Raw genomic sequence first — 23,215 nt, forward strand, 5'->3', positions numbered from 1 at the left:
ATTATAGTGTTAAGGATGGCTGACACACACACCACATGGTTGGCGATTTAAACCACATTGCAGCCATCCCAATATGTCTTTTCACTGCTTAAAGGTTCAGTGATTAGTAACATACACTCACTTACCTATTAAAACAGTTAGTTACAGCATTTCCACGGAAACAAAATGACCTTTTTCAACATTATAACCCAACACCGGTTGTTTGGAAAGTAATCCCCTTCCTCATGGTTACCTGCTTGGAGTGTGACGTCATCTCTTTCATAGTCTGTTAAGCATTAATGCTGTTACTTTTCTTTTATGGATCTTATTTATTACATGTGAACCAGTTATAACAAAGAAAAGTTCAGTATCAGAGGGGTAGCTGTGTTAGTCTGGATCTGTAAAAGCAGCAAAGAGTCCTGTGGCACCTTATAGACTAACAGACATTTTGGAGCATGAGCTTTTGTGGGTGAAGACTCACTTCCTTGGATGCTCATGCTCCAAAACGTCGGTTAGTCTATAAGGTGCCACAGGACTCTTCGCTGCTTTTAAAGAAAGGTTCATAATTATGCAGCCTGATAATAACGTTAAGGTTTAATAACGCTTAAAGATACTCACATTTTGGATTTATAATGCTGAAAGGCGTTATTCTTTATTCTTTGGCACCAAGAAACACAATTTCCATAGTATTCGCTTGATTCTTAACCATCTACCTGCAACATGTGTTAAAATTACCATTTGACATGCATCAACTTGCGATATCTCTGCTCTACATGAATTTCCAGCTATGCGACCTTGATGTATATTCGAGTTAGGTGTCACTAGCATTGCAGCTCTTGCTGCTGACAGATGTGTTTCACTGCGGTTGAGTTATTGCTTATCAAAATTGTGGATTGGGTCATCTTGACCCTACATCGCAAATAGAAAAAAAATCGCTAAAATATTATTTATTTTTGCAGTAAATAAAAGATTTGACATATTAATAAATTCTCAGAAATGTAGAGAAATGAATTATAATTCATATTCCCTCCATATGTGCACGGGAATTGAAATAATGACATCTTTGTTATTTTATTTGTATTTTTGTCATCTTTTTTCATTTTTTTAATTTGATTTTCTCCTTGCATTTGGCGTCCCATTTAACTTGGCACCCTAGGCGACTGCCTAGTTTGCCTATATGGATGGGCCGCCCCTGCATATTAGTCCAAATGCTATCATATTGACAGCACCTTTCCTGTTTCTCTGGCCATGTCTACATCTAAAATTTTGCAGCGCTGGTTGTTACAGCTGTATTAGTACAGCTGTATAGGGCCAGCGCTGCAGAGTGGCCACACTTACAGCAACCAGCGCTGCAAGTGGTGTTAGATGTGGCCACACTGCAGCGCTGTTGGGCGGCTTCAAGGGGGGTTCCGGGAACGCGAGAGCAAACCAGGAAAGGAGACCAGCTTCGCCGCGGTTTGCTCTCGCGTTCCCGGAGCCACCCTGCAAACCGCAGGGAAGGAGACCTGCTTGCTCGGGGTTCCGGGAACGAGAGAGCAAACCGGGAAAGGAGACCAGCTTGATTACCAGAGGCTTCCTCCTTCCACGGAGGTCAAGAAAAGCGCTGGTAAGTGTCTACATTGGATTACCAGTGCTGGATCACCAGCGCTGGATCCTCTACACCGGAGACAAAACGGGAGTACGGCCAGCGCTGCAAACAGGGAGTTGCAGCGCTGGTGATGCCCTGCAGATGTGTACACCTTCAAAGTTGCAGCGCTGTAACTCCCTCACCAGCGCTGCAACTTTCTGATGTAGACAAGCCCTCTGTTTGTGCAACTTGTGACAGACACTTTCAAATGTTTGAATGCTACAATATGAACCTTTGGCTGCCTATGAGGGAATGAACAGTCAATGCAAATGGGCAGACACTACTATGCCTTAAAAGACAGCATTGTCACATGATAATTGCAGCCACTAATGTGTGGTGGGTGATGTGGGGGTAGGGAGTACATATGTGCAATGGGGATGGGAGGCACCCTCGCTAACATTCCCAGAGAAATGCTGGGAACACTTCCAGAGATTGTTAAGAAAATAATTTTTCTCATTATTCTAGCACTTTTATCCAGACATCTCAAAGCACTTTACAGTCACTAATGGATTCAGACTCATGGGACATACATCTCAGAGAGGAAAAAAATTGTGGCATACAGATTAAGTGAATTTGACCAGTTTCATGCAGGAAATATGGAAGAACCGGTACTGGAACCCAGTTCTTTGTACAGACAGTCCATTAGCAAAGTAACCAGTATGTTCTACCTTGGAGAGAAGCTATCCATTCCAGTGACTTATAATGGAGTGGTGGAAGATAGACATGTCAATTCTATTACAAAGACATCAGAAACACTAGCTCTTAATACTGAATAAAATGATTAAGTTTAACTCATGTGAAGTTCACTGTTCTAGATTATTTGAAGTTTTCACTGTACAATAAAAACGGTAATACTTTCCTCAGCTAAAGGTGAGCAGTCCAACTTCTAACATCTTGTTCTTTTAAATTATTTGATAACTGCATCAAATTGTTCCTGGTTTGGAGAGAAAGGGAAACCTGAAACAATTATGACATGGTTTTTGGCCTTTAATCTTTAAGTTTAAGAGCACCTGCCTTTTTTGATTTAGCAGGTGTTTTCAACTATACCAAACAATGTCAAATCACATATTTGTAATTAAGCACCTTAGAAACAGGGAGGCATGGCTGAGTAATAAACTTGCACTTCAGGGAATAGTCAGGGTTTTCTGACTATCTCCAACTAGTTCGGGTGGAATCAGACTTTACCTGCCCATTTTGGAGGGTTCTTCTAGTTAGCCACATGTTTCAGTCACAATAGCACAATTAAAAGGAGCAGATGAGAGGGAAGTGCCTTCATGCAAAGTAAATCAGCTGTTTTAGTTCATGTTGTACTACCCAGAAGAGGCATTGGTCATTTGGTACACTGGATCAAGCCAGCACCAAACGACACCATGTGAAAACGATCCTGTTCTTTGTCAAGGATTCAACAGAAGCGAGTAGGTTATAGTTTAATACAATTCTTCCTGAACAGCAATAATGGATATGAACTTATACAATCTCTGGCCTGTTTCTCCATAGCCCTGCACCTTTGTACTCAGTTATACTAATGCAAAATGTCAACAGTTTTGCACTAGTGTAAATCACTCGCAAAAAGCAATGGAAAAGCAGGCCCTATATAATTTTGTAAGTGTCTAATTCTACCCGCCTCACTCAAATGGAGTAATACTGTACTCTGAGTAATCCCATTAAGATAAATGGGACTACTCACACAATATGGTTCCACTCAGCATAAATAACAGTGGCAGAATCAGGCCCTCTATTTTTCCTGGATACAAGCATTCAACTAATTGCTTATATGCAGTTGTATAATAGATGGTAGAAGTGTTCAGTTCAGACTGCTGTGATGCTATTGTAGAGGCTTCTAGTCCTATGATTATAACCAATGAATTGTAGCACATCTGTGCTATATGCAGTATAATGTTGCTTCCTGGAGGTTTGGTCCATGAATATTAAAATGCTTTGAAATCCTTGAACAGAAGACGTTATATAGAAGTGCATCAATTTATTGTCTAATGACAACTATATACCTCATAGTATTAATGGTGCTCTAAGACTGATCATAGGTTGTAATCCGAGGGTTCACAACTGTGCTGAAGAGCACTGACTTTGAAATAATAAATATCTGACATTTCTGATCTTCACAGGCACTGGCTACCTCGTCGCATGGTGCTGAATCTATTAACTCCCATTGATTTCAGCGGTAGCTGAGGGCTCAACATCTTCCAAGCTATGCCAACAATTCAAATGCTTTATGAAACAGCGTGATACAGGCAGTGAGGAAGCCAGTAGCTCTCACTGCCCTGGATGTCAAACCTGCTTTCTTAAATTTTATACAAACATAAGTTTTTAAACCCGGAAGGAGGTACCATGTAGTATAATATAGTTGCTGATTGAAGAGTGCATCTAATTGTGCTGGGAGAAACTCCATTTTATAGCCTGGCACCATTTCCAAGAGCTGGGGGTCAGAATGAAAACTTGCAATTCACTTTCTGATTATTACAGTCCTTTACGGAGCACTTGGCAATACTAGAGCTGTGTACTAATGAGGTCTGCAGGCACTGGGCAAGGGATAGGCACTATGCACTGAAAAGGCAAGCAGGCCAATTTACAAAATTGGCATTTTCTTAATCTGAACTGAGTACAAGTGTCAGAATCTCTAATCCCATGTATTGCTTTGAAAGGCACAGTTGGTGCTCTGCAATTAAATTAAATTATTCCCATTTTGAAAAAGATCCGAGCCTTAAAAACCCAGGTTGTACAATAATTCATTTGCTCCTGAGCTTTTGTGTTGTAGATTTGTGTGTAAGGAGTATCCAAAGATTGTCCAGGGTCATATTGTGGCTAACTCTGCACAGGTGTGCTTGGGTGAACAAGGACACAAGGAACTCCTTGCTGCCTCACAACCCAGGTCAGCTGAGGTGGAGGTAGCTGTAACTTGGTCCAAAGGGTCCAGTGGGCCAGCGAGCTCTGAAAATAGGGCTGTCCGGCCCAGAAATGTGTCTTGGTGAACCTATGGCCAAGCCACTTAACTCCCTTGCCTGTCGGTGAAGCATGAGGAGTGGAGCACTGAAGGTTGTAACTTCCAAGGGTATAACAGTTGTCAGTCTCACCTCTGTTCTTCCCCCACCCAACGCATCATGGAGATGTAATGCCTGCTTTCAACACTGTTACACAATAGGCTCTCCCAAGACCCCAGAGAATCGCAAGCTTCCAAAGGTTCATACTGTAACACCTTAAAAGGTAAAATTTGGAGAGAAATCTCTGTTCCTAAATGGCTTTAATTTCTATTCTTGGTGGATAAGTAAACATCAAATCATGAAGGACTGTGGCAAAAAAAAGTGTTCCTGCCTTTAATTCTAAGTTCTAGCACAGCAGCCCAAGCGACATGCACGCTACGCAGAGGCCAGCCATCACAGTGCTGTGCTGTCACATGTTTGCTTCATGTTGTCTGAATTCGGTATCTGGCTGACTTGGACCACGTGTTACTGTGTCACTTCAGTATTCCAAAATATCTGGTGTTTAGTCACACAGGAGCTGAAAGGACTATTTTATTGATGATTAATCTTGAAGAGGCTGGATGCAACTGTCTTTTGAGACGTCTGCATGAATTAACTTTGCTCTTGCTATTTTCTATAGTCTGCCATGAACTAAAACACTAGCCACTGATGTCTAAGTGCCAGCCATAACAGGAGGGGCATGCTCAGGATCCCAATTTTGAGCCAATTGACGGTTTGAAATGAAGAGATTAGTTACTTATGTATTGTATCTGTACCTTTATTGTAGAGACTGAACATTATAGGTCCTATACCCATTTTCAACATGGAATTTGTACTGTATCATTTTGGAGTGATCATTCAGTTTCCTTATATGCAGGAAGAAAAATATTACATAAATTCTGTCCCTTAGCTAAATAGTTTGGGTATCTGTGCCTCTGGTTCTTAGGGGTTTGATATGAGTGATGAGCATAACTCTAAAATCTAGAAATCTGTTGAGCCCTGCAGTATTTAAATCTGCAGAATGGAGCAATTTTAAAGGCTTCTATAGGGAATCCAGAAGAAGCTGATGTATTTTTATACATTGCGCAGGTGGGAGGGAGTTTACTTGAGCACTGACAGCTGTTCACACAGCATAAAAACTTTTTTTTTAATTTACAAAATGCTTCATGTGCATTTAGAGTATGTTACTAACCTGGAATTTTACAGCACGAGGTTAGTAAAGTGACACACATTGTTTCTAGCTAAGAATAGATCACACTGTAAGTTAGCATAATAAAAAGTGTACAGTACTGTGCTTTGTGTAAGCAAAACGAACCAACAGGGATGGTCTTTCTAGGCAGTTAATGACTAGCTGAGAGGAGGCTGCGGCTCAAGGAAATTGGGCCCCTTGCTATAACCCAATAATTAACTGCTTCTATAGGAATTTCTTGGCCTGGAGGGCCCTATTGCTGCTATAAGTCATGCAAAATTATGTCATTAGATTCTGAAACAATTACTATTGTTAATGTCTGTCTTGGAACAGGAATCAGAGGGGAAGCAGAACCTTATTCTCGATATTCTGTTCTGCGTATAATGGACAGGATAGGTCTAGCCAGAAATTATCCCAGGTGACCATAAATTAGCCTCCCCTTACATTACCAGCCACTCAGTTCAGAGGTGCAGTGAGATTGTTCCCACAAAGTCACTTGGGAAATAAAAGAACTGACTTTTACCCCTGGAGATGACCCCACACAGCCTCCTCCTTCAGTGTTTGCTTTTCCATTCCTTCCCACTACTCTGTCCCAGTTTAAATCTCCAGGTTTGTGCCTGTAAAAAGCGTGGAGAATTGCACTAGTATTTTGCTATGAGAATTTCCTGATATCCTCCCATAAAATTCCTCCCAACAGATACAGCTGCTGCTGTGGTACAGGGCTGCTGGTAAACACACAGAGGCCACACAGGGGTGAGACAAGTAATGGAAAATCAGTGCTTTCCTTCACAAAGGGGTTGTTCTCCCCACAGTTGCTATAGAAGCTATTAGTTAATGCAATATTCTAAATTGGGTGACACCGCAGAAAACCTCCATTGTCTTGCAGGAGCAGCAAGGTCACACAGGGCTAAAAGCTCCTGTAAGAATTACTTGCCAAGCCATCAGGATTCCACAGTGTTCAGGAGCAGTCATGGTGATGTTCAGCATTCACTGTATTCCGGAGCTGTGCTTACTGTCGCCAGTTGCCATAGTTATGAGGCTCAGTAATGCAATTGGGGGGAAACCAGGATGAAATTTGACAAATGCTGTTAATAGGATTGTCAATCTGTGGAGCTGTCAGCAGCACACAGCCAAGAAAGGGGTTGAGGAAAGAGTCACGACCAGTCTCAGATACTATCAAATCACAGTGAATGATGTTTAAACTCATATTTCACTGTGAATTTGCAATGCACCTGTGAATTTGTTGACACATATTCAGAGTACAGACAGTAAGCATTAAATAGCCGGATAATGAAATAGGAGACAACACATTAACCTAAGGAAATGAAGGTTTAGTAATGAAATAGTGAATAAAGGTCTCTGCAAACATACCCATGTCCATTGATTAGCTGCTAGTGCCATAGATTTGCCCAGTCACTATTTAGTCTGCAAATTAGCATACTACTTTTCAGTCCTAGGGGCTGCTAGAGCATATCCATGTGGCTGGTTCCATGCTGACCTATGCTGGGATGCGTTTGTCTGGTTACATTCCCAGAGGCAAATTGTAAAACTTAAAATTGCAGTATAACGAAGGTAATGGTTTTACTGATAGGCCATCATAAATATAAGGCAGAACCTGTGACATGTTAAACATGGAAGATAAGACATAAACCAGCAACTTTCTTGGGTTTAATGAACTCAGTATGTATTATAACTAATGTAGTATTGTGTCTCAGATATTGATAGTAGAAGTGAGAGGTCTCCTCTCCTCTGCCTGTTAGCAAGCCAATTGTAATTAGTGTTAACAAGCTGCTATTCACATTGTCATACCAAAGCTGAGTAAGATTGAACTTCAAAAAAGGTAGTTGAAAAGTTCACATTTACCACTAAGCCAGATTCTCTTCTTGCTTGCACTGGTAAATAAGGGATTCCCTTAAAGCTGGTGGATTTTGACCAATGTAAAATTGACAAAAGATGTAGAGAACTGGTCCATGTATGCAGGTTTGTCACTGGTGCAGCAGTTTGTAGATGTGAAGCTTTAGTAAAGACTTTGTGCTAGGTATTCATGTGACCGTTTTAATAATAACTGCAGTCACTTGGCATAACACTCCTCCTCAGCAAGGTTCTGTCCGTACTAGGCCATCACTTAGCACCACGTTTAAAAGCCACATTAAAAGTCCCAGTGTAGATAAAGGTGCAGGCTACAGTTGGCATTTAACACCATGTCAGTTTAGACCTATTACAAGCAAAGTTCCTCCACAATGTTCAAAATGTGAGTGGCAACTGATGGTTCACCTTCACTAGAGCTCCCAGTGTTGCTAACACTGGCAGAGCTGAACCACTGTTGGTGATGGGGAACTTTTTAGACAATTATCTCTTGTGTACACAAGACCAATGCGCTCCAGCAGTGGTAGCATCCAGAATGCATTTGTACACACTGACCTTTGAGGTCATATTTTTGTTTCATTCTAGCTTAGTGGTCCAGATGGTTCTAATCTTTTTCTGCCACAGACTTGTTATGGGCAAATCATTCAACCTCAGTCTGTTATCCTGCCTGTAATATAGGGAGACAAACTGGGAGAACGTAATATCTTTTATTGGACCAACTTCTCTTGGTGAGAGACTCAAGCTTTCAAGCTACACAGAGCTCTTCTTCACACCTGAGCCTAAAAGAGGATTTGGTAGGGATTTGGTAGGGAATAGTCCATTCCCTACCAAATCAGTGTTGTCATCACTGTATTGATGGCTTATGGCTTATTATGAAAAATGCTTGAAAGAATGTACCACTTCCTTTTCGCTCCTCTTTTGTCTTCTATTTCTCTGCACTGAACTCCCCTGTCTTTATATTAGGCTTGCCTATTTTTCCATAAATTAAATTATAGGAGGAATGCTCTGTTTTTCCTTGTCAATAATCCAGACATACCTGAAGACCTTGAATGTCAACTTCACAAAACATAATCAATGTATTTTAAAAAGGGCACGTTTTCTAATATTTAAGCAATAAGAAAAATACACCAGGCATTTTGGATGGCTTAATAAGAAGGTGTTAGCCCCATGCAGCTAGTTGCCAGAAAACGTCCTCTATGAATATTATATAATTAAACTTAAAGAACAAAACATGAAGCATTGCCTATTTACAGGTTGATAAAGCTTCAGCTGATATATTCAAGTCCACTCTACAGAATTAATGCTGTTCATTAGCCAATTAGATTACTCCTTTCAACTCTCCTTTACGCCATAGCAGATGGCTTCTGATTTGCTGTGTGACATTGAGCAAGTCACATGTGTCATAAACATACAGCTAAGGGTAGCATAAAATCCCTCCTTACCTGTAAAGGGTTAAGAAGCTCGGGTAACCTGATTGGCACCTGACCAGAAGGACCAATGAGGAAAGAAGATACTTTCAAATCTTGGGGGGGAGGGAGTATTCTGTGGGTATTCTCTCTGGAGACAAAGGAAGAGGCCAAGCAAGTAATCCAGCTCCCGCTGAAATGATACATCTAATATTACAGAAATAGTAAGTAATAGCAAGGAAATGTGTTAGAGTATCTTTTATTTTAGCTTGTGGTTTTTTCTGTGCTAAGAGGAAGGTTTATTCCTGGGGTTTTTTTTGTTTGTTTTGGCTGGTTGGTTGTCTAGAGGGGAAATCCTCTGTGTTTTGAATCTTTTGTTACCCTGTAAAGTTATCTTCCATCCTGATTTTACAGAGGTGATCCTTTTCTCTTTAAATAAATTCTTCTTTTAAGAACCTGATTGATTTTTCATTGTTCTTAAGATCCAAGGGTTTAGGTCTGTGTTCACCTGTACCAATTGGTGAGGATATTATTCTCAAGCCTTCCCCAGGAAAGGGGGTGCAGGGCTTGGGGAAATATCTTGAGGGAATAGGACTCCAAGTGGTCCTTTCCCTGATTCTTTGTCTAAATCATTTGGTGTTGACAGCATGCTGTTCAAGGACAATGTGGAATTTGTGCCTTGGAAAAGTTTTTAACCTAAGCTGGTAAAAATAAGCTTGGAGGATCTTTCATACGGGTCCCCACCTCTGTGCCCCAGAGTTCAGAGTGACGAAGGAACCCTGACAACATGCAAAAAAATTTCAAAAGTGGCCACTTCTTGGTGCCTCGACTAGAGATTTCAGATTCAAGGCCTTTTCTGAAAACTTTGGCAATCATCCTCTCTGAACCTGTTTTCTTATCTGTGGAATGAGCTTAATGGTTAGATTTGGGGCAGGGAGGAAGAGAACTGTGAATGTCTCAGAAATTCACTTTGCCAGCGGGTCCTGGTGCGGAAAGACCTCCTGCCGCGGGTCTTCGGGGCACTTCGACTGCGGGTCCCAGAGTGGAAGGACCCCACTGCTGCCGAATTGCTGCCGAAGGCCTCGAGCGGAAGAAGCTCCAGGGGCGCAGGTCCCGCGAGAGTTTTCCAGGGCCCCCGGAGCAAGTGAAGGACCTCACTCCAGGGCCGCCGAAAAACTCTTGTGGGGGCCCCTGCAGGGCCCGTGGCCTGGGGCAAATTGCCCCAATTGCTCCCCCCTTCTGAGTGGTCCTGCTTCAAACAGTATTTAATACTATTGGCCAGATCCTTATTTGATGTATCAGCTAGAAACTTCAGTGGAGCTATGCCGATTTGTTCTGAAATTATTGTGGTATCTTCCCCCATTTCTGTCCATTTGCCTCACATTTCATCTGCTTCCTTGTGAGTTTCTTCGGAGAGTTCCACTCTAATGATGAAGTGGTTTATCTTAATCACAGCTTGAGAGATTTCAAAAGAGGGATGTTATAAAAATGGTGCTTAGGGCTTGATTCTTCAACATTTGACATCTTGTAGAATAGTTTACACCTGTGCAAAGTGGGTATAAAATGCTACTAACTTAATCTTCACTTTTATGCTGGTGGCATTTTATACCCACTGTGCAGTCACTTGCAGTTATACGGAGTGCAAAGGTTCAGGGCAGTGGAGCATCTGGGTCATAGTCTTTCCCATTCCTGTTTTGGGAAGAGGTAGTGCTGCTAAAGCAAATTCTGACTACTAGCCCTCTAGAAAAGTGCAGAGAAGCTGTAGTCTGTGTTAGTTTAGAGAACATTTTCTGGATTTTTTCCAATCCAGGATAATCTAGGATCACCTGCTTGTTAATGCTTTATTCCATACTCATCTATGGTAAAAATCATGTCACCTGTGGAAGTTCACTACACTACTGCATGTAAAATTCCACAGGTTGTGCATTGTGTGAAGAAGTACTTCCTTGTGTTTGTTTTAAACCTGCCTCCTATTAATTTCATTGGATGGCCCCTCTGTGAAGGAGTAAATAATACTTCCCCATTAATTTTCTCCATATCAGTCATGATTTTATCAACTTCTACGGCACCTTAGTCATCTCTTTTCTAAGCTAACCGGTCCTAGTTTTTTTTATCTCTACTCTTATGAAAGCTGTTCCATACCCCTAATCATTTTTGTTGCCCTTCTCTGTACCTTTTCCAGTTCTAATACAGGTCTGTCGCAACTTACGCACATTTAACATGCGCAATTTCAGCTTTACGCTGTAGGGCCGGAATCCAGAGGTGTGTGGCCTCAAGCGGAAGAGGCGTGGCCTCAAGTTTTAAAGGTCCTGGGGCACCAGCTGTGGCTGGGAGTCCCAGGGCCTTTAAATCACCCAGGGGGCTCCCAGCTGCAGAGATGGCTGGTAGCCCCTGTGGCAAACTAAAGGGCCCGAGGCTCCAGCCACTGTGGAGCTCCGGGCCCTTTAATTGCCAGCCCCAGACCGGCTTCCAAAGCTGCGGGTGGGATTTAAAGGGCTCCTCCGGGCTCTCCACCATGGCGGGAAGCCCAGTGGAGCCGGTGGGGAGCCTGGAGGAGCCATTTAAATGCCTGGCCTGGCTGCTGGAGCTACGGGTAGGATTTAAAGGGCTTGGGGATGTAATTTTGAGTATACGCGGTTTTCACTTTACACGCTAACCATGGAATGGAACTCCCACATAAGATAAGACTTACCTATATATCTTTTAAGAGATGGGATGACCAGAACTGCATGCAGTATTCAAGGTGTGGACATAACTATGGATTTATAGAGTGGCATTGTGATATTTTCTGTTTTGTTACACTGCTCTACAGCCAAAATGCTTCTGAAATAAATGTAGTCCAACTTTACTAATTCTGGGTCACTGAGAACGAAAATGATGCTTAAAATTGTTGATTTGCTCTAGTTTTCAAGATATGCTATTGAGTCAGTATATACGACCCTTGACTTGGGAATGGCGGAGGATAAGCGAGTTCTAAAGGGAAGGGATCTCAATTTAAACCAGAAATGACTAAAATACATCTTTGACTGGATCTATGAATAAATCTATGACTGGGTTTGGACAGTACTTGCCTTTTAGGCAAAACAATGAATGATGCAATCTGAAGCTGGTATTGCGTCATACATGATATGAATTGCATCATGTTATTCCTAGAAGTCATGGATGATGCAATCATAACGAAGCTTACATCACTCTGCTGAACAAATTGCCCTATATCAACTCTAGAAATCATACAGTGTCGTGCTCTCTTATTTGTCAGTGTTTGATTTTGCAAAGGGATACATTTCTGTTTAGCCAAAGTGAGCAGAGATGCCTCGTACTTGTGTGAACAGTGCAGATAACTTCTGCTATGTTTGTGGTGAAGTGACTTTTGCATCACAAAAGCGCAGTATAACTACTATGGTTAAGAAAGCCTATCACCTTTATTTTGGCTGCAAAATTGGAGATCAGGACAAGAGGTGGGCCCCACACATATGCTGCAACACTTGTGCAACAAATCTTCGCCAGTGGTTGAACAGGAAAAGGAAATCTATGCCTTTTGCAGTGCCAATGATTTGGAGAGAGCCAACAGTTCATACCAGCAATTGTTACTTCTGCAGGGTGCCTCCAGTTGGGAAAGGTGTGTCAAAGAAGAAAAAATGGACTGTGCATTATCCAAACATTCCATCAGCTATATGCCCAGTACCCCACGGAGAAGGACTGCCGGTTCCTGATGCACCAGAATCATTCTCACTTGAGTCAGATGAGGAAGAGGAAGAAGATGAAACTTCTGGTCCTGAACCATCAATGTCACAGGACCCACATTTTCTCCCATCCTCCTCCTCTGAACCACACCTCATAACACAAGGTGAACTGAATGACCTTGTCAGAGATTTGGAACTACCCAAGAGTAAGACAGAGCTGGTGGGCTCCAGACTACAGCAGTGGAATCTCCTGGCAGGCTATCAGGGCAAATGGAGCCCATCAATGCTTGCAGACTATTGCTGGACAGTGACAAGAGATGCTCCATTTAATGAATACAAGAGACAAGCCAAGAAGCATGGAGTAGACACTGAATAGGACTAAACTATGTACATAATAGTTTTTTGCCTTTTGTTTCATAATAAATTTTATTTATATAACCCTTTTGCTGATTTTTAAAATGTTACATAAACAGGACATGTGAAAAATATTATCATGCAAAGCAACCATAAACACATGAAAAGACCTAGGTTTACAATTTATGATTAAAACTCTACTATCTACACAATATACTTAGATATAAAATGTAAAAACTTAAATATCTTAGAAACAGTAGCCACTCAGTTGTTTTAATTGTCATATTTGAATTCAGCACATCAAAATACATAATAAATATCACATTTTATCTCTGAAGCAGATGACTTCTCAAAAATTGTAGACCAGCGTTATCTGTCTCTTTCCTAATGGTTCTTAACGTTCTCTTAGCTTTTTTGAATGCTGCTGACACTGAGCAGATGTTTTCAGAGAACAATCCATGATGACCCCAAAATCCCTTTCTTGAGTGCTAACAGCTAATTTTAAACCCATCGTTTTGTATGTGTAGTTGGGATTGTGTTTTCCAATGTGCATTACTGTGCATTTATCGACATTGAATTTCATCTGCCATTTTGTCTCCCAGTTACCCAGTTTTGTGAAATCCCTTTGTAACTCTTCACAATCAGCTTTGGCCTTAGCTGTCTTGAATAATTTTGTATCATCAGCAAACGTTGTCACCTCACTGTTTACCACCTTTTCCAGATCATTTATGAATATGTTCAACTCCACAGGTCCAAATACAGATCCTCGGGGAACACCATTATTTTGTGTGGTCTAAACAGGATCTGTTTTGGTCTTTTTTTTACTAAGGGCTTGTCTACATCAGAAAGTTGCAGCGCTGGTGAGGGAGTTACAGCGCTGCAACTTTGAAGGTGTACACATCTGCAGGGCATCACCAGCGCTGCAACTCCCTGTTTGCAGCGCTGGCTGTACTCCCGTTTTGTCTCGGGTGTAGAGGATACAGCGCTGGTGATGCAGCGCTGGTAATGCAATGTAGACACTTACCAGCGCTTTTCTTGACCTCCGTGGAATAAGCAGGTATCCCAGCATACCTGAGGATACCTCTCTGATAATCAAGAAAACTCCTCTGCCCTGTGCTCACCTGACCCCTCCTTTAAATGGCCCGGGAAATTTAAAAAATCACCTTCCTGTTTGCTCAGTCAGGCGTGGAGTGCAATTAATCAATCAATCAGTCAGCGACCATGCCTCCACGCAACAAACGAGCCCCAGCATGGACCAATGCAGAGCTGCAGGATCTAATTAGTATGTGGGGAGATGAGGCTGTTCAAACACAGCTGCGCTCCAGAAGGAGAAACTACGATACCTATGGTCAGATATCGCAGTCCATGATGAGAAGGGGCCACGAATGGGACGCCTTGCAATGCAGAGTAAAAATTAAGGAGCTGAGGAGTGCATACTGCAAAGCCCGTGAGGGAAACCGACGCTCAGGAGCAGCCCCCACAACCTGCAGGTTTTACAAGGAGCTGGATGCCATTCTTGGGTGTGACCCCACCGTGAATCCTAGAAGCACGATGGAGAGTTCAGAGCAGGGAGAAGTGGGGGATGGTGTAGAGGATGAATGCAGTGATACTACTGGCGTTGAGGGGGACACCCCGGAGTCTCAGGACACAGGCAGCCAGGAGCTCTTCTCTAGCCCTGAGGAGACTAGCCAGTCACAGCAGCTGGAAGCGGACGTTGATGAGGAAGCTGAGGATCGTGCTCGTGGTAAGTAGATTGCAATGCTTTGTGATAGCAGGATTCTCGTTATGGCTGACTGCATGCATGCCTAAACGTGGAATAGCCCATTGATTTGATCTATGACATCTGTGTAACCTGCCTGAGTAATCTCTTGAAAAGTTGCAGCTAGATCTTGGGCAATGTGCTTTAACAAGTTTATAGGTAGAGCCACCGTGGTCCCTGTCCCGGTCAGGCTAACTCGTCCGATCCACTGTGCAGCGAGGGGTGGGGGGACCATGGCTGCACAGAGGCGAGCTGCATAGGGGCCAGGGCGGTATCCGCATTCCTGTAGAAGACCCTCCCGCTCTTCCTTGGTAACACGCAGCAGTGATATGTCTGGCATTATGAAAGCCTGTGGATAGTTTAGGGATAATTGAGGGCAGGTAGCTAGAAGCACGGCTCCCCAGCGCAAGGCGCTCTGTTTCCTCTGCCCCAATCCACCCCCCCCCGCTGCCCTTCCCAGCACGTAGGCATCCAGGCGGGGTGCTTCTTCCTCGCCGATCCCCCCTTCCAAGCGTGAAACCTGCCCTGCTGTGTGCTCTGTCCGTCCCCCACCCCCCCTTCCAAGCGTGAAACCTGCCCTGCTGTGTGCTCTGTCCGTCCCCCACCCCCCCTTCCAAGCGTGAAACCTGCCCTGCGGTGTGCTCTGTCCGTCCCCCACCGCCCCTTCCAAGCGTGAAACCTGCCCTGCTGTGTGCTCTGTCCGTCCCCCACCCCGCTTTCCAAGCGGGAACCCTGTCCTGCGGGGTGCTTCTTCCTCGCCGATCCCCCCTTCCAAGCGTGAAACCTGCCCTGCGGTGTGCTCTGTCTGTCCCCCACCCCCCCTTCCAAGCGGGAACCGTGTTCTGCGGGGTGCTTCTTCCTCGCCGATCCCCCCTTCCAAGCGTGAAACCTGCCCTGCTGTGTGCTCTGTCCGTCCCCCACCCCCCCTTCCAAGCGGGAGCCCTGTCCTGCGGGGTGCTTTTTCCTCACCCGGCCCCCCTTCCAAGCGGGAACCCTGTCCTGCGGGGTGCTTTTTCCTCACCCGGCCCCCCTTCCAAGCAGGAACCAAGGCATCCCAGTAACATGGGAGAATTTTAAGCAAAAGTACTCACCCCATTGCTAGACATGTCTTAGCTTTCTTGAACTCTACAGTGTTATGTGAGGTATGTGAGAGGGATGCTACCTACAGTTTCCAATGTCCTTCAAAAGTTGATAATAAACAATGATGCCCCTGTGTTTTACATGTCTCTATCTCTATTTTTTCTAGGCAACTCGAGTAATGCAGCTGTGTCACCGGCCTCACGTAGATTGCAGAATTTGAGGCGCAATCCTAGGAAATCAAAAGAGGAGCTGATCAAGACCGTTCTGAACCACTACAACAGGGAAAGTAGGAAGACTGAGGAGTGGAGAAAAAGTGTACAGGAATGGAGGCTGACTGAAAGCAGGAGACAGGAGTTGTCTGCCAAAAAAATAGCCAGGCAGATGATGAGACTCCTGTCTCGCCAAACCAAGTCTTTTGAGTCTCTTGTAGCCATGCAGACAAATATATACCGTGATATCCCACAGCCTTCCCAAAGCACTGTTCCTGGTCCCCCTGTGTATCCTCAAAATAGCTTTATGCAGCACCCAGTTCCTTATTATCATCAGCTGCCCCCAACACCTATAAGATCACCTAGTAACCAAGATATGTTTAATTCTTACCCAGTGCACTCCACCCCCATCATTCTGCAGCAAAGTAATGGTGAGTTGCATCAGACGGTTACAATTGAGTAAAATAGGAAATAGTAAAACATCTGAATGTACTGTGAACCACCCATACCCCCTTTCCTGTTTTTTACTGTATGACAAATAAAAGGATTTGGTTTGTATTTCTTTCAATATGTTTTATTGGTGATAGAAAAGGTAAATTATACACAGCAAGGTAAAGCAAAGCACAACACATGCACCAAACATTACTGCTGGCTCTCAGCCTCAAATTGCTCCCTTATAGCATCCCTAATCCTTGAAGCCCTTTCCTGGGCCTCCCTATTAGCCCTGCTCTCTGGCTGAGCAAACTCATTCTCCAAACGTCTAACCTCGGAGGTCCATTCCTCACTGAACCTTTCACCCTTCCCTTCACAAATATTATGGAGGGTGCAGCACGCGGATATAACAGCGGTAATGCTGCTTTCCATCAAATCTAGCTTCCCGAACAGACTGCGCCAGCGAGCTTTCAAACGGCCAAAAGCACGCTCCACAGTCATTCTACAGCGGCTCAACCTGTAGTTGAACTGTTCCTTGCTCCTGTCAAGCTTCCCCGTATATGGTTTCATGAGCCATGGCATTAATGGGTAAGCGGGGTCTCCCAGAATCACGATGGGCATTTCCACGTCCCCTACTATTATCTTGTGATCTGGGAAAAAGGTCCCGGCCCTAAGCCTCCTGAACAGGGCACTGTTCCTAAAAATGCGTGCATCATGCACCTTTCCAGGCCATCCAGAGTAAATGTCAGTGAAATGCCCACGGTGATCCACAAGCGCTTGCAGAACCACAGAGAAGTACCCCTTGCGATTAATATACTCCGATGCCAGGTGGGGTGGAGAGATAATAGGAATATGCGTCCCATCTACTGCCCCTCCACAGTTAGGGAAGCCCATTTCTGCAAAGCCATCTAAAATGTCCTGCACGTTCCCAAGAGTCACGGTTCTTCTTGTCAGTGTTCGATTAATGGCCCTGCAAACTTGCATCAGCACCATTCCAACGGTGGACTTTCCCACTCCGAACTGGTTCGCCACCGATCGGAAACAGTCTAGAGTTGCCAGCTTCCAGATTGCAATAGCCACCTGCTTCTCCACAGAAAGGGCATCTCTAAATCTCGTGTTCATGCGCCGCAGGTTGGGGGCGAGATCATCACAAAGTCCCATGAAAGTGGCTTTCCTCATACGAAAGTTCTGCAGCCACTGCTCGTCATCCCATGACTGCAGGACGATGTGATCCCACCACTCAGTGCTGGTTTCCCGAGCCCAAACGTGCCGGTCCACGGAGCAGAGCACGTCTGTTATTGCCACTAGCATTGTACTGTCTGCATATTGATGCGATTCAGTACCATCGTCCCACTCCTCAATGTCAGTCACACGCACATTTAGCAGCCTAAGGATTAGATCAACAGTAAGGCGAGATGTGCTGGCAATAGTCATTAGTAAGGTATTCAGTACCTGAGGATCCATTCTTGAAAGATAATGCAGAAAAACCGCTTTAGAGTCACAATGCTGCCACAGTGCTCCGCATGTGTACCAAAGCAACGCTGGCCGTTGGAACAGGAACAGGAAGCAGAAGGACAATCACACTTCCTTCCCCTTCCCACAAGCCCCAGCGCCGCTTTGGGACGAGGTGCCCTGTGGGATAGCCGCCCACAATGCATCACTCCCAACAGCGCTGCAGTGTGGCCACATCTAACAGCACTTGCAGCGCTGCTAGCAGTAAGTATGGACACTCTGCAGCGCTGGCCCTATACAGCTGTACTAATACAGCTGTAACAACCAGCGCTGCAAAATTTTAGATGTAGACATGGCCTAAGTCTAAGAGTTGATAACTGAGTCCAGTATAGAAACAAACCAGGAGAATAACTGATTTGAAGCTCAAAGGAATAACTCAGCAGAGTGCAAGTGAGCAACTAGATTCAGCAGCAGGCATGGAGCAAGGGGTCCCACTAACTGACTTAGATGACAAAATGGAAAAACTGTCACAATCCTGTCAACACTACAGCTGCACCAGCCGTGAACTATACAGACTTTTTGCCACTATAGACACCCCCATTGTTTCCTGGATTTCAGTCCTGTTCTTCTACTTTTGGTCATGCTCCCATTCTGTTGCTATATTGTTGCAAAGATGGGTCATCTCCCAACAAAATCCAACAAAAGATCACAGAAAGGCTTCTAAATTGAGATCTCACAGTTAATAGCTGAGCCCAGCTTTGGAGGTACAAATACTTCTGATAACATTTTTATAATGGTAGATCATTTATTTATGGTTGGTCTGGGCTATTTTTAGACGAGGATGTGGGTGGCATGTGACACTCATGCCTTGTTGTCCTATGAAAACCACATATATATGCATAAGCTATGTTGCAACCTGCTGGAGAAGTACTCTTCTCAGTGATTGAGTACAATCAGAGTGTGATAAAATGGAAGATTTTTTCCTTGGACTTAAAAAAAAGTGAGGACAAATGAAATGATGCTAATATTTCTAAATGCAAAAGCTATGGCACAAAGTGACATCGTACAGAGGGGGAAAAGGTGAACTGGGGCTTCCAGAAGTAACTGTCTGAAAGCTAGGATCTGTGAAATTAAAACTGGGGCAGCTGTGGCTTTGAATCCCAAGTCACAGCAGCCCTGCTATTCCGGCCCCAGTCTCTTGGTAAGTAGCATGCCTCAGTAGCATTTGGGGACTGTTTTGCTGTGCTGTGGGTGATCATGAGAAATTAGTGTAGAACCAGTAAACTTGGATTTCTCATGTGATGTCATTAGCAAGTTTAGGATTTTGGGGACATACAAGAAAACTGCTTTGGAGGAGTGTTGGCATTTCTTACAGCTCTTTTCCCCCATCAAATCCATTCATTTGCCTTCTGTTCCCTTACTCCTTTTCCCTCCTTCCCTGTGGTAAGAATAGGAGGAACATGATATTTCCAGTTCAGTAGTGTTCAGGGCAATGAGGCGTTAAAGGGTGGGGTTTTCAGATTACAAGGTGTGGATCAGATGATGGGGAGTGACTGCAATATGTCGCTATGCTGACTAGACCAACTCTTGCGCAGAGATGGTGGGAGTTACTATAGGCTACACAACATTGTGGCAATGAAGATGGAGGACTCAAACCGTCTCCTACCACTGGCATTTTTGCCAGGCTCAGGAGAGCCCCCAGTACCCTGGTCTAATTGGCTCAGGGCCTTTGAGACATGGCTGACAGCAGCTGGATTGGAAAAAGCAGATGATGCCCAGAAAAGAGCTCTTCTCTGTCACTCTTTGGGCACAGAAGGTCAGAGGGTTTTTGCAATGCTAGGATCAGTGGCCTCCTTCGAGGAGGCAGTGAGGAAGCTTTCGGAGCATTTCAAAGGCAGGCGAAATGTGATGGTGCAGAGGTTCCAGTTCCGACAGCGGGCACAACTGACTGGGGAAACCTTTGTGGCTTTTGCCTCAGTGCTGCAGCGGCTGGCTGCGGCCTGTGATTTTGGACCTCTGCAGGATCAGCTGATCCTGGGTCAGCTAATTGAGAAAGCAGCAGACTGGCGAATTCGGGAGCAGCTCTTGTTGGAACCTAACTCACTGACTCTGGCTAGGGCAGTGGAGCTGGGGTCACAGATGGAGGAGGCGTTCAAGGAGGTGCAGACCAGGGTGATTTCAGCAGCAGTAAAGCAGTGGGAGAGCTGGTGCAGTGGTAACAGGAACAGGAGTATCAGAGATTTCAACCACTCTAAATTATTGCACCCCCACGGAGAGGAAAAATCTCTGCCATTTGCAAAACAAAGTCGCCAGAGTAAGCAAAATCGCTCTATCCTGCATTCCTGCGGCATGGGGCCATCTGCAGCAACAACAGCGAGGAGATGTTTGGGCCAGAAGGAGGAGTGTCATGCCCCAGCAAAGACCACACACCTGGGAGTGAAGAACTTCCAGGTAGGCCATTGTTTGGTGAATGAAAAGAGGCTGGTGGTATAGTACCAAATACGGAAATGTGGGAACAGATCCTGTGAACTGGGGTATGCTGCTAGTGGAACAATCTAACCAGTTATAAGAAGGTTCCAATAGTTCCAGTTAGAGAAGGGCTAGCGACTGTTGAATCAAAAACATCCCCATTTGTAGAGGGTTTGTAACTCTGAGGCAGCGATACAGGGTTTCAGCACTGGGAATAGGATGCATTTTCTCTCCCTCCTTTGTGGACAGGTTCAGACGTCACTTGAAGGTTTGGGAAGTGCGTGAGCTGATAGATCTAGTCCAGCAACACTTAAAAGCAAATAGCTGCCTCACAGCACCTGCAGCAATATCTGCTGCTGCATCTGGCAATGATTATCACTGAGTTAACTGGAGGCTTCTGCTAAAATAATCAGCAACAAAATAGTTAATTATATTAAGTTTTGAGTTATTACACATCTCTCTGCTATTGGATGGCCCTGTCTGAAGGCTCTTCAGTTTACACTGCAAAGGCTTTCTTTGTGGGCTAAGAGTTTCATTTCTGCAGAGGTAACTTCATAGCTGTGGAATGCTGGAGCACAGTGCCTTGCTAACGAAATGAGATGGTATGAGCTGAATTGGGTGGAGGTGTGGGGAAGAAGGGGAATTATAGAGATCTGTAAGTACAGTATTAGCTGGAAGGGAGTGAAGGATGGACAAGAACGAGAGGGAAGAACTAACAGGTGTCATATTTTTGAGTTCATATTATACTGGAGATGCCTAGGGCACAAGATTCAACCTTAGAAGCTCCCCTGGGGCATATCCCTATCCAGAGTAATCTGCCTTACAGCCGAGCACTCCATTTGCTCCTTTTTAGCTCAGATGCTCGACGAAACAACCTCTTTCTAAGCGATGACAAAAGGAAGAGTCAAATTCCTCACCTGTCTGCTTCTTCAGTAAGAGGCGCAAATGAAGTTGGCACCTTCCGACTCTAACAGACACTCACAGGCTGGGGGAGAACTGGAATAGTGGTCTAAACAAAATGTGATGCAGCAAGATCTGAGAACAGGGAAGTCTGAATGAAGAGTGTTGGCAAAATTAGAGGCCTATAAACTCAATAGCTGAAATAGTTCTCCTTAAAGACCAGGTGCCCTCAAACAGGCTGTGCAGAAATAACACCCAGCTCATCTCTCTCTGAAAGCCTAGAACAGAGCAATGTGGAGGAGTTTGATTAGTTTCTCCTCATGCTACCTGATCTGACCTCTTTCCCATTAACAGAAGAGGTACACTGCTGTCCCTCACAGAAGCCCAATCTGAAGAATTCCCCCAAGGCAATTATATGGGAACTACCATAAGGAGACCCCTTAGACTGACCCACACAATTGAGTATCTTGCCTATAACACCACCAAATGTAATTATTCCGTGACATGCAGCAGAAAGTCTACTGAAATTAAAAGGAGGGTATAAATATTCAGTGCTCTTTCCAAATTGTGCTTTGAGCCTGGTGAAAAGGCTGATTGAAGAGAAACGAACTGTACTGAATGCCACCCTAATCTGAGGCAACGTTGGCAGTTTCCTCAGAGAACTGAAGATGCAGGATTTGATGTTTTGTTTAACGTTTAATGCTGCTCTCTCTCTTTCTGGTTAAAATGAAGCTGACAGCTGTCTCCTTAGCTAAAGTGTATTTCTTCTTGGATATTTTCATAGCCATGTGTGCTGTTTGCCTCAAAAGGACCTTGAAAAGGGTAGCAAATGAGATGCAGTTTCTCCAAGTCATTTGTTGCCCTGGTCATGCATGCAACTCAGTGCTTTGACAAACAAAATTACCTGTTGGTACATTGTGGTTATCTTGTTCCTGATTCCTTAATGCAGTTGCTGAGAGCTGGACTTTGGTTGCCAGGATGATAAACTTCTGAACCTTTTAGCATGTCTGGGTTTAGCATTGGCTCTCTGAGCAGTCTGTCTGAGTTGGCATCCATGACATGGGGCATGCTGCTGTTAAAAGTATGTCACTCCCTAAACATTGGCTCTTGGTGCCATTTGAATGTGTGTTTCTTGCCAGAGCCTCTGTATAATAGCTAATACCTGGGCGGATACTTACCTGACTCATTGCAGAGTTCTCGCATGGAAAAGGTAATTTTGAATGTGCGAGGGCTGAGTGATTTAAGCACACCCACTTTAGCAAGGGACTTCCTTTCGGCACAGCCAGTCAAGCAGAAAAGGCTGTGGGTGGGGCAGATCACTGCAGCTTCACTTGCCTCTCATTCCAGTGAGGTGGGGGAGGGGAGAGTCATACTTAAAGCCAGCTCCTTTCCTGTGGCTGAAGTAGTTTTTAGTCCTAGGAAGTGCTATATTCTCACAAACAGCACCTTGTTCAGACAGCAGCTTCTCTTTATTCCATTCTTTAGGACTACAAATGAAGGTTGCACAGGTCAGCACTGAAGTCTGCAGATGCCAAAGCTGAGGTTGCCCATGTAATCAATCTTGAGGGCTAAATTCTTGCTTGCTTGATATGGGAGGGAGCAGGCATTGAAACACGTTCCAGCTTCCTGATCCTCCAGGCCAGTAGAAGCCCAACTTCTGCCACTAGCTTAGGGTCCATAATACCCCCTTACCTATGAAGGATTACTGTGGCAGAACTCTACCATGCCCACCACTCAGGGGCGGCTCTAGACATTTAGCCGCCCCAAGCATGGCGGCATGCTGCGGGGGGTGCTCTGCTGGTCGCTGGTCCCGCGGCTCCGGTGGACCTCCCGCA

At 44.4% G+C, this 23,215-nt stretch overlaps 1 protein-coding gene across 1 annotated transcript in view; it reads left to right on the top strand.

Annotated features, from left to right (window-relative positions):
- LOC115657476 overlaps positions 1-23,215 on the top strand; it is a 347,440-nt gene that overhangs the window by 132,396 nt on the left and 191,829 nt on the right.

Source organism: Gopherus evgoodei, chromosome 9 (genome assembly GCF_007399415.2).
Source record: "Gopherus evgoodei ecotype Sinaloan lineage chromosome 9, rGopEvg1_v1.p, whole genome shotgun sequence".
Lineage (NCBI taxonomy): Eukaryota > Metazoa > Chordata > Testudines > Testudinidae > Gopherus > Gopherus evgoodei.